The sequence below is a fragment of the Chinchilla lanigera genome, unplaced genomic scaffold (assembly GCF_000276665.1).
Source record: "Chinchilla lanigera isolate Chin_1 unplaced genomic scaffold, ChiLan1.0 scaffold00096, whole genome shotgun sequence".
Taxonomy (NCBI): domain Eukaryota; kingdom Metazoa; phylum Chordata; class Mammalia; order Rodentia; family Chinchillidae; genus Chinchilla; species Chinchilla lanigera.
Window position 1 is genome coordinate 1,805,130 of NW_004955497.1, and position 11,966 is coordinate 1,817,095.

Consider the following 11,966-nt stretch of genomic DNA (forward strand, 5'->3'; position numbering starts at 1 on the left):
GGGGCCCTGGGAAGGTGATTGGATGATCACGGGGTACAGTGTGCCTCAGCTAAATGTGCTGCTGGTAGGCGGGGCCTGGTCTGAGGAGGCGGGCCACAGGAGACGCGGCCTTGGAGAGTTCTCCCTTCACTCTGCTTCCTGGCTGCTGTGGTGGAGCAGCTTCCTCTGCCAGGCCTGACACCCTGCCTTCCTGCCTTGAAGCCAGCTGAGTATGGACTGAGTTCTCCGAAACCCACGAGCCGAAATGAACCTCCCTCCCCTGTGGCTGTCACACACTGCGTCTCAGTGACAAGGAAAGCGACTAATGCAGACTGACTTAGAAAGAAACGGAAAAATCCCTAAAAACATACAACCTTCCAAGGCAGAACCACGAAGAAATAAAATATTTGAACCGATCTTTAACTACTAGTAATGAGATTGAGGCAGTCATCAAAACCCTGCATAATTTAGGTCCAGAATGTCCCACGGAAGTCCTACATGTTCAGAGATGGGGTTGCTATACACAATGTCCTGTGAGTGCTGGTTGGACCAGGTGGGCCTTCGGAGGTGGTATCTAGAACGATGTATTATTGTCCCTGGCTGGTTCTCTCTCTTTGTCTCTGTCTCCCTCTCCCTCTCCCTTGCCCCTCACCTACCATGAGGTAAGGAGCTTTACTCTGCCATGCCCTTCTGACATGATACTTCTGCCTTAGAACTAGCTGATCATAAGCTGAACCCTTTGAAGCCATGAGCCAAAGTAAATCTTGAAGTTGTGCATGTCAAGTGTATTTTCCCAACATCAGAAAGCTGAATAATACCAACTTCCAACGAATAAAAACCCAGGTCTAGTTGGCCTCACTGGTGAATTCAAACACTTGAAGAACTAAGACAAATTCCTCACAAACTCTTCCAAAAACATTGAAAAGGCAGGAATGTTCCCAAATTAACACATTGTCTGAAGCCGTCATTGCCTTGATACCAAAGCCTAAGACACTATAAAAAAAAAAAAAAATAAGAAAAAAGAAAAGAAAAAAAATCTACAAGACAATAATCCCCAATTAATGTAAATGCAAAAATCCTCAACAAAATTCTAGCAAACTCAATTCAATAATACATTGAAATGATCAATTGTTGTTATCAAATGGGACTTATTACTGATATGTAAGGATGTTCAACACACAAAAATCACTTCACCCCCAGCTGCAGAGAAAATAAAATGGAAAAATCCATTAACATGTTACACTGCTGTGGACTGATCAGACTCCTAGATACCTGAAGGGAGGAATGGCAGGGTATAAAGAAAGACACAAGACAATACTCAAGGCACAAGGGGACCGGGAGGAACCTGCCTCTAGCAGACAGGCACATCACTCTCTGCAGTGGGCCACTTTTACTAGCAAGCGAGGAGCACAGAAGGGGTGGTAGACTTGGACTGCGGTAGACAGGGAAAAGTGAATGGAAAACAAGTTTTCCTCATGCCCAGATGCCTGCATTCTTTGCATTGTCCTCAGCAGACATTTTCTTGCCTCAGGAGCTGTGGTTATGAGCCTTCTCTGCGAAGCCAGGAAGCAGGCAGCCTTCCGCATACTTCTCTGTTCCCAAGGCAAGGTCTAACCAGCCTTGAGACCACGGGATCTCAGTCACATAGCCTGGTCCTCAACATTCCCCTTCTTTGTTTCTGTAATTGCAGGAGTTGAATCAGCATGATTTGAGGTTGGATGGTATCTAGCATTGTTGAGTTTGATGTCCCATGTAGCAGACTAGGAACAGAAATAAAACACACAAGCATATGAATATAATCAATCCAGTATAGAAACCAAAGTGGGAGGGGCTGGGGATTTAGCTCAGAGGCACAGTGTCTGCCTGGCAAGCGCGAGGTCGTGAGTTCGATTCCAAGTACCGGAAAAAATAAAATAAAATAAAATAAAAAATAAAATAAACCAAAGTGGGTCTTGAGGTAATTCCACAGATTAAGCTGATCAAAAGTAACAGCAAGTTTGTCTCGATCTTGAATTTGCTGATCAAAATCATGGGTTTGTTGAGATATAGATAATACTTCCTTTTGAAAGGCTTCAGATATAAAGTTATGTTGCTGTGCATAGCACCCTGTATGTTTTTTTATGTGTTCCCAAAGATGAGTGGTTTGGTTATAAGGAAGAGAAGTTATATAATACTGAGTGCTGTTAAAACGACACCAAAAGCTTTGCTGTAGCTGGAGGCTTTCTATTTGATCTCCCATCCACATAAAGGTAGTTTCTAAGACACTAATCTGTGATTGCAATTTTGTGTCAATAAAGAGCTATTTATTCCAAGCTTTGTGTACTGTTTTGGTCCAGTTGTCTACAAAATGGGCAGTCTGTATAGAGTGAGCAAGAGCCGCTGAGGACACGGGACCACTGGAGATTACCAGTACCAAAGAGCAGTTCCGGTAACGATGAACCCAGCATTCTTTTTGTTCGATGTACCAGATGGTTAATCAGAGATGATAACGGAGGAATAGCAACGGTGTTGTCCCATGGGTCCGTAGGGTTCACAGGCAACCAGATGTTGGGTATACACCCAAAGACAAGTAAAGTTTTGTTCACTAAGGTGTTGGTTGATACACAATGGCTCAACATACATTTTCTACATGTAAATGAAGTAAGATTCTCTTCAACAGTTCCATATCAGTTTGTACATACAGATGGAAAAGTGTGTAGTTTTACCTTTCCAACTCTGGATACTAGAAGTATTTGCAATAAATTTCATTTGGGCTGGGGATATAGCTCAGTGACACAGCGTCTGCCTGGCAAATGCAAGGTCCTGAGTTTGATTCCCGGTACCAAAAATAAATAGATAGATGATAAATAGAATATAGATATAGATAGATAGGTAGATAGATAGACAGATAGATAGATGATAGGTAAATTTGGTTAAATGCCCTTTCCATTGTTAGAACAGAAGTATTCCTCCCATAGTAATTAGTATAGCAGCCCCAACAGGCCACTAGGCTGAGCAGTCATTGTCTCTCCCTTCTGGCCTCCCACAAGGGCCCCAATCTATAAATTTGATTGATTTTGTACATTTTTGACCCTGTATCTCCTATACAGGAGGTCGGGGGGGGAGGAAGAATCATATATGTCACCCCATGACATATATTGTGCACATGGAGGAACATTAGGTGTGAAGGAGGCAGTCCACTCGCCTAAGATGTTCATAGATCCCACTCCCCAAATATTAATTGTTCTCCCTAACAGGCCATCCAAACCTGCAGGTAAGTAGGCAGGCAGTAATTAGATCATAAGGATGTTCAGTACATAAAGATAGATATAAAAAACATGATGTATAATTTAGAGTAATACTAGAATCCACAAATCCAGGGCTATAAAGGGTCCTAGAGCCCAATCTAATTGATCATGATAAATCTTAGGGGGAAAATCAGCCCAGGTAAGGGTCATAATAAATGGGAGGTTGGGTACATACACCCAGTATTCTTTCCCAGACTATAGATTTATACATAGAGTGCAAGCAATGACGGCCATAGTGGCAATGAGCATATGTTCTGGTGTACACAGGAGATCCTGTCTTGTCACCAACTTTTCAGCCTCTTGGGTCCATTTTCTTTACGTGGCCCTCATGTCATCAGCCTTGCTGCTTGCATAGTCATCAGCCACAAGGCATTTCTTCCAGGGTCATCTGCAAGAAGGCTCACACTGGTGGGCCTGGTGGCAGTAGGCTCCACCACAGGTTTGGAGATCTCCTCTCCCCACAGTCACACATCCAGGCTGGCACCCACTGGGGTTTTCCATGACCTGTTATACACAAGCACACCCTTGACCCCATGTCATTAACTGTGCTGGGCCATCCCACTTTCCTGTTTGGACATCTTTCCACAGGACTTGAGCCCTAGGCAGGCTTGTTGGTTTGTCCTTTTGTTAATGAAGTTCTAATGAGGTACGTTTACTTTCTGCAAGCAGGCTTGAAAAATTTAAGGTAAAGGTAGCAAGATCTAATCACAACTGCGGAGGCAAATGTACTCCCCCTTTTTATTTCTGTAATTGTGTTTTACAAGATGTGCCTGTTTTACTATGGTTTGGCCCTGAGGACTCCAAGGAATGCCTGTGAGATATCTGGTAGAAACATGAACATATTGTAACCATCCAAAGGATGAGATGTGAGTAACATCCATTTGCCAAATATCATTCTGTTGAAGGCCTTGAGGGTAGCATTCTTCAGCAGAAACAGGATGAGGGATGCACTGGCAAGTAGGACATGATAAGACAATTTTTCTGGCTTGTGACCGAGATAATTGAGATGCTTTGTTAGAGTTTTGCTATTTTGATGATGATAGGAATGAGACTGTCTTGCTAAATCAAAAGAAGCAACATAAACTACCAATGAATTGGCCTGTTGACTGCTATAGGTCAAGGGTTCCAGTAAATGAGAATGAGCCCTAACATGCCCAGTATAATAGGTGGCAGAATGACTCTGAACTGCCCTTTGCAACCTGAGAAACAGTATTACACTAGGAGCAGTGAGCTTGACTATTATAATTTCATCTAGATATCAAACACTTTGAAATATAAAGTATTACAAGAGGACTGCTATTTCCTGTCAACCATTGTTGTTTTAGTACTTGTATCTTTGTAGAATGTTAACAAGGCAACAGTTATATGGTTTACAGAGAAAACTTGAGATCAAGAGCCACATATAGTATTTTAGCATGATGATCAATGATGACATTATTTTTGTAACACAAGAGCAGTCTTTAATGAAACCTTATTGTTTTACCCACAGAAAACTTCACCTTTTGATGACTGATGTAAATATATAACAATAATATGTATAGGTGTGTTTATTGGGGTGTTTCCCATAAGGCTATGGAAATTGTTGGGGGTCTCATTAGTGAACAAAGACTGGAAGAAAATATTTCCAGGCATCTGCTCCTTTACTTACCAAGGGGAGTCCTGTCCAGCAGGACTTTCCTAAGCCTAAGAGGTCCCCAATAATTAACCTTAAAAATTTTGATGACCTATGAGAACCAGATCATAACAATTAACACATTGTTCATTCTTTTTTTTTTTTTTTTTTTTCTTCTTGAGACAGAGTCTTGCTATGTAGTGCAGGCTGGCTTTGAAATTGCTTATGCAGCCCAGGCTGGTGCTGAACTCACAGCAATCTTCCTACCTCAGCCTTCTGGTTGCTTGGATTACCCCACCACACCCAGAAACACAGTTCTTGACTAATGAAAGATTCAAAGTTATTATACACAGACAACAATATACATTGTATTTGTAAAACCAATCATTTTAATCAACTGCCAACCTGGGTTGAAGCACATCATTATCTATATATATATTTTTTTTTGGTCTTTTTGAGACAGGGTCTCATTAAGAAGTTCAGACTGGCCTTGAGCTCACTTTGTAGCCCAGGCTGGTCTCAAATTCCCAACAATCCTCCTGCCTCAGTCTCCTGAGTGCTGGGATTACAGGCATGCACCACCATACCTGGCACATCATTAACTCTAATGACATCTATAAGCCAATTTAAGTTATAGGGCTGGGGATTTAGCTCAGTGGCACAGTGTCTGCCTGGTAAGTACAAGGTCGTGAGTTCGATTCCTGGTACCGGAAAACAACCAAAAAAAAAAATTCCTATCAATTTAAGTTATAGACCAATATTTTAAAAATCTGAAAAGGCAAAAAGAAGAAAAAAAATTGTTGAGCTTAAACAAAACAGTTATTAGTATGGTAACTGGTGATAACTGGACGGACAGATGGACAAACACACATAAAACAATTTGTTTATAAAACCAGAGTGCACTTGGATCTACTTGGGCAAGTTGAATTATAATAACTCTATCATATAAAACTCATCAAAACTTTTATAGGTTAATTAACAGAGATCTTTTGTAATAAGAATTAGAAGGAATAAAAACCTTTTACTCATAATTAATATTTCCTTTGTATTTTATTTTGTCTTAAGAATTTTGGCAGGCTGAGGCAAGAGGATTGCTGCAAGTTTGAGGCCAGCCTGGGCTACAAAGTGAGTTCAAATCCAGCCTGAAATGCACAGTGAAACCCTGTCTCAAAAAGACAAAAAAAAAAAAAAAAAGTAGAATTTTGGCAACTTCATACCCTCTTTTTTCATTTAGCCTCTGCATGATTGTCACCACTACCATGGTTGCCATTGCCACTACCACCATGGCCACTGCCCCCTCTTGTCACCACCACCCCTAGTGATGACTGCACTGCCGTCTTGAGCACCCTGTGTCAGCCTCTAAACATTCCAGAGGTGTGGGCCAAGAGTCTCTTTACTTTCTTCCTGACCTTTCCCCTTTCCCTCATTAGCATAGGCCCTTCTTAAATTTTTGCCCACTCTATCACAATTTTCTGCATTCAAAGTTCTCACCCGCAGGAGCCATTGGTAATATCTTGCAGCCTTTTTGAAAGAGGGTGGATACTGACCTAATTCTGCCCCTTTATTTTGGTTAGAAAAGCTTTTCTGAGGCACTACTACTTATTTTCAATGTTTTTCTTTTTTCTTTTTTTTTTTTTTTTTTGAGACAGGGTCTTTCTATGCAGTTCAGGCTGGCCTTGAACTCACTTTGTAGCCCAGGCTGGTCTTAAACTCACAATGATCCTCCTGCCTCAGCTTCCCTAGTGCTGGGATTACAGGCATGCACATCTCGCCCAGCTTTATTTTCACTTTTGTTTAGCCAGCTCCAAAGTCATCCCACAGACTCTCCCACATACATCACTTCTTCCCTATCTACATCACTCCTTCCCGCTCTGGCAGGCCTTCCCCTACAAGTCTCACGTCCCTGTTGAGGCACTAACTGCCAGGAGCTAATCAGCCTCCCAGATACCTGAAGTGGGGAATGGCAGGGAATAAAGAAAGACAAAAGACAATACTCAAGGTACAAAGAGACCAGGAGGAGCCTGTCTCTAGCAGACAGGCACATCAATCTCTGCAGTGGGCCACTTTTACTAGCAAGCCACTTTTACTAGCAAGCACAGGAGAAGGGGTGGTGGACTGGGACTGTGATAGACAGGGAAAAGTGAATGGAAAACAAGTTTTTCTCATGCCCAGTTGCCTGCATTCTTTGCATTGTCCTCAGCAGACGTTTTCTTGCCTCAGGAGCTGTGGTTATGAGCCTTCTCTGTGAAGCCAGGAAGCAGGCAGCCTTCCGCATACTTCTCTGTTCCCAAGGCAAGGTCTAACCAGCCTTGAGACCACGGGATCCCAGTCACATAGCCTGGTTCCCAACATTACACCACAATGAAAGCATGAAGATTAAAAATAATATCATTTCCACAGATGCAGAAAAAGCATTTGGCAAACTTCAACACTCTATCATGACAACTGGAAATAAAAGAAATTACCGCAACATAAAAATGTCAGACATGAAAAGGCCACAATTAAAATCGTATTCAATGGTTAAAAAAAAAAAATCTGGCAGCTTTTCCTTTAAGATCAGGAATAAGACAAAGATACTGACTCTTGCCATGTCTATTCAACATAGCACTGGAAGTTCCAGCCAGAGAAATTGAACAAGAAGAAAAAGCTATCCACATAGGAAAGAAAGAAATAAAATTATCTGTCTTTGCAGATGACATGATCTTAGACATAGAAAACTCCATATTCCACAGTCCTTTATTTAATTTTATTTATTTATTTATTCATTTTTTGTCTTTTTGAGACAGCGTCTCACGATGCAGTTCAGGCTGGTCTTAAACTCACTTTTTAGCCCCGGCTGGCCTCGAACTTGCAATGATCCTCCTGCCTCAGCCTCTCGAGTGCTGGGATTATAGGCATGTACCACCATGCTCAGCTACACATCCTTTAAAAACTTCTAAGAACTAATACATTCTGTAGTTTCAAAATACAAAATCAATGCACAAAAACAGTTGTGTTTTTACATACTAATAGAGAAAACAAAATTAAAACAATGACATTTACAATAGCATTAGAAAAAATAAAATACTTGGGAATACATTTAAGGAGGAAATTTAAGAAATTTAAATTTAAGAAAAAAAGAAGTTTGGCAACTTCATGCCAAAAACCTTTACACAGGAAACTATAAAATAAATTAAAAGAGATACAAATAAATGGGAAGACACCTCATGGTCATGAACTTAGGAGACTTAATATTCTTTAAATTTTTGTACTATTAAAATGTCAGCCATAGACAGTTGGGGAGAGGACACTAACTGGTTGTGGGGTCCCAAAGCAATGGGAAGCTGGAGAGAAAAAGCTACAAAGAATGGCTTTCACCCCAGATAGCTAACTTGAGATGTTAGTAAGAATTGCCTCCTCAGTACTCTATAGCCATGATGAGGAGGAGGCCAAGGAGAGAAAACAAAGAGACCAAGAAAAAGCAGCTGCTTTTGCTGCACCACTAAGAGAAACAGATCCCAGGTCTGATTCCCGGGGCTCCAAGAAGAACTCGACAACTGCATTCATCTGCTACCACTGTTAAAAGCCAGGCCACCTCAAGAGGAACTGCCCTAAGAGGCCCCATGGGCCATGCCCTGGATGCAAAGGAGACCACTGGAGATCGGTCTGCCCTCTGAGGTGGAGGCCCCAGAGCTCAGACCCATGCTACCAGTTACTCCAACAGGAATGAGAGGGCTTGGGTCATGGTCTGCCTTCTCCCTCTGGCCAGACCGTCATCTCCATCGAGGAGCCCTGGGTAATCATGACTATGGAGGAACAAGAAAACAGCCTGTTGCTAGACACAGGTGCAAGTCTCTCGGTCCTTCTTTTCAATCCTGGCCTTCCTTCCAGCCGTCATACCTCAGTGAAAGGAGTCACTGGTGAGGAGGTAATATGCTATTTTTGACAACCCTTAGGCTATAACTACTTAATAGGTCCCTCTTGCATATCTCTGTCTTCCTGAGAAACCATATTGAAGATACCACCACGTACTACAGCAGCCATTGATATTTTCCTACTAATCTATCCATAACTGTGTAAAGTTTGTAATGTTCCTATCCTATTTCATAATGTATGTTTATTATTATGTGTTTCCTACAACAACCATTGAGAATAGTTAATGATTTTTCAATAGGTCACTCATGTATAGCTCTATTTATTTTCTTTAGAAGCCACTTTGAAGATACCAAAGTATAGTACAACAACTCTTGATAATCTCCTACCTCTTTTGTCTGTAACTCACTATTATTTGTCTATTTGTTTTCCTGAGAAACTATTTTGTAGACAATAATATGTAAAACGATAACCATTGATAATTTCCTACCATTTTGTCTGTAATTTGCTAAGTCCCCCCTATTATTATGTTATCCTTCTTTTATTCTTTAAAATAAAAAAAATAAAAAAATAAAAAAATAAAATAAAATGTCAGCCATAGCAGTCTACTGGTTCAGTACAATCCCTTTCAAGATCCCAGTAGCATTTCTTATAGAATTAGAACAAAATAATCCCAAAATTCATTTGGAACCACAAAAGATCCCAAACAACTGAAACGCCTTGAGAGAGAATAACAAATCTGGAGGTATGACAGTATCCAACTTAAAAAAATATTTTAGAGCTACCATAATTAAAAAATCATATGGCAGACAGTATGGCATAAGCATATAGATGAACAGTACAGAATAGGAAGCCCAGAAATAAATCCACCCCTGTGCAGTCCATGGACCTTTGAGAAGGGCACAAAGAATGTATACTGGGGAAAGAAGAGTCTCAACAAATGGTGCTGGGAAAACTTGGAGAACAATAAAACGGCACCCTCATCTTACACAACACATAAGAATCAACTCAAAAAAAAACTGAAGACCTGAAAAGTATAAAACATCTAGAGAGGGCGGGTGCAGAGAGTGCGCGCGCCGCAGTGCCCGCACACTGGTCATGCGCAGAGCCGTGCGCTACAGGCTGTGCCCGCCCCGCACCACCTCTGCCATGTGCCCGGAAGTTCCGGGAGCCTGACGCGCAGTGCTCAACCAGGTGCCCAGATGGCGGAGCACTGAGGAGCAGAGGAAGACTCTGTCTGAGCGTTGCCCTCCAGACACGGGAACATAGCAACGCGAGGAACACAAGGAGGAGGAAAGTGGGTCCCCTGGACCGGGGAAGGATCTGAGGCGCGAACTGAAGCCCACTGGGGGAGTGAAGAGAGAAACTTCAAGGAAGAAGGAGGAGGTAGTGGGCGGCGCCTTCTCCCTGAGACGGGACTCCTGGCGCGAGAAGAGCGGTTCAAACCGGCGGACACACGGTGACTGTGGGCACCCCCAGGACTCCAGGGAGAGACAGCAGTGGAGGGCAACAGTGGACATGAAGGACTGCACCAACTAGCGGAAGTTCAGAGTGGGTCCCATGACTGTCGTCATGGAGTGGTGAAGTTTCCAAAATGATTGTATTGATGCCCGCTTAGTAGACATGGAAGAGGCACAAAGGAGTTACAGGGTCCTTTAACAGGGTCTGCTTCCTAAGACCTGTGGCCATTTCTGGCTCATGGTTTGGCGGCAGAAGTCCAAAGCCATTGCCATGTTAAACTGAGGTGTGGAGAAAGAATCTGGTAAAAGTGCACAGTACTGGCCAGCAGATGACCGGGAGATAGGGTTTAAACAAACAGGATTCAGAGTAAAGCTCTTGTCAGAAGATATGAAGTCATATTATACAGTATATCTACTACAATTAGAAAATATCAATAGTGATGAAATCCGAGCAATATCTCACTTTCATTATACTACCCAACCAGATTTTGGAGTCCCTGGGTCACCAGCTTCATTTCTCAATTTCTTGTTTAAAGTGAGAGAATCTGGCTCCTTGGACCCTGACCATGGGCCTGTGGTCGTCCACTGCAGCACAGGCACTGGGCGCTCCAGCCCCTTCTTTCTGGTGGACACCTGTCTTATTCTGGTGGGAAAAGGAGATGATATTAACATTAAACAAGTGTTACTGAATATGTGAAAATATGGAATGGGACTGATTCAGACTCCAGGTCAACTCAGGTTCTTTTACGTGGCCATAAATAGAAGGATCAAAATGTATAAAGGGAGATTCAAATATACAGAAATGGTGGAAAGAGCTTTCTAGGGAAGATTTATCTCCTGCTTTGGATTATTCACCAGAGTCATGACTGAGAAGTACGATGCAAACAGAACAGGTCCTGAGGAGGAGCAGCTGCACGGGGACCCATGTACAGGGCAGTCCTCTGAGATGCAGGACCTCTGCAGGAGAGAAGCCAGAGTGTTCTGTGGAAACGCATTTGAAAGGACAGACAGGCGACCACAGCTCTGAAGGTGCAGCAGATGAAACAGGCTAAAGGAGACTCGACGAGAAAGAAAAAGACCAAGATTGACAGACACCTAAATGTTCATGACTTACAAATATTCTGCAGCTATAAATTTTGAACCGTTGATGTGCAGAGCAGGACCGAAGCCCACTCTGGAGCTGGTGAGGCTTGTTAGCCCTCGATTGGTTAGGGCTCTCTGTTTACGGAGTAAACCTCACATCAGGGATGAGGAGCCCACCTGCAGAAGACTTGCGGAACCTTGGCTTTGCTGCATTGCTACGCATTTTTTGATGCGTGTGTGACATGCAGAAAGACGTCAAAGAAAGAAATGAGAGAGACTACTTTGTATTGTACTGCCATTCCTACTGTATTTTTATACTTTTTGGCAGCCTTAAATATTTTTATTAAATAGAAAAATAATAAAACTTCTAGAAGAAAATATAGGGGGAAAGTTTCAAGACACTGATTTTGGCAATGGTTTCTTGGACCTGATACTGAAAGCACTAGCCACAGAGTAAAAATAAATAAGAGGTACTATATCAAACTAAAAATCTTCTGCACAGAAAAGAAAATAATTTTACAGAATAAGAGTCAGCTCATAGCCGGGTGTGGTGGTATACACCTGTAATCCCAGCACTCAGGGAGCTGAGGCAGAAGGATCACTGTGAGTTCAAAACCAACCTGGGCTGCACAGTGAGTTCAAAGCCAGCCTGAACTACATAATGAGACCTTGTCTCAAAAAACAAACAAACCA

The 11,966-nt window shown here is 42.2% G+C and overlaps 1 pseudogene; it reads left to right on the forward strand.

Moving 5' to 3' along the window:
* Nucleotides 1-10,326: 10,326 nt before the first annotated feature.
* LOC102013626 lies at nucleotides 10,327-11,560 on the forward strand (annotated as a pseudogene).
* The last annotated feature ends 406 nt before the right edge of the window (nucleotides 11,561-11,966 follow it).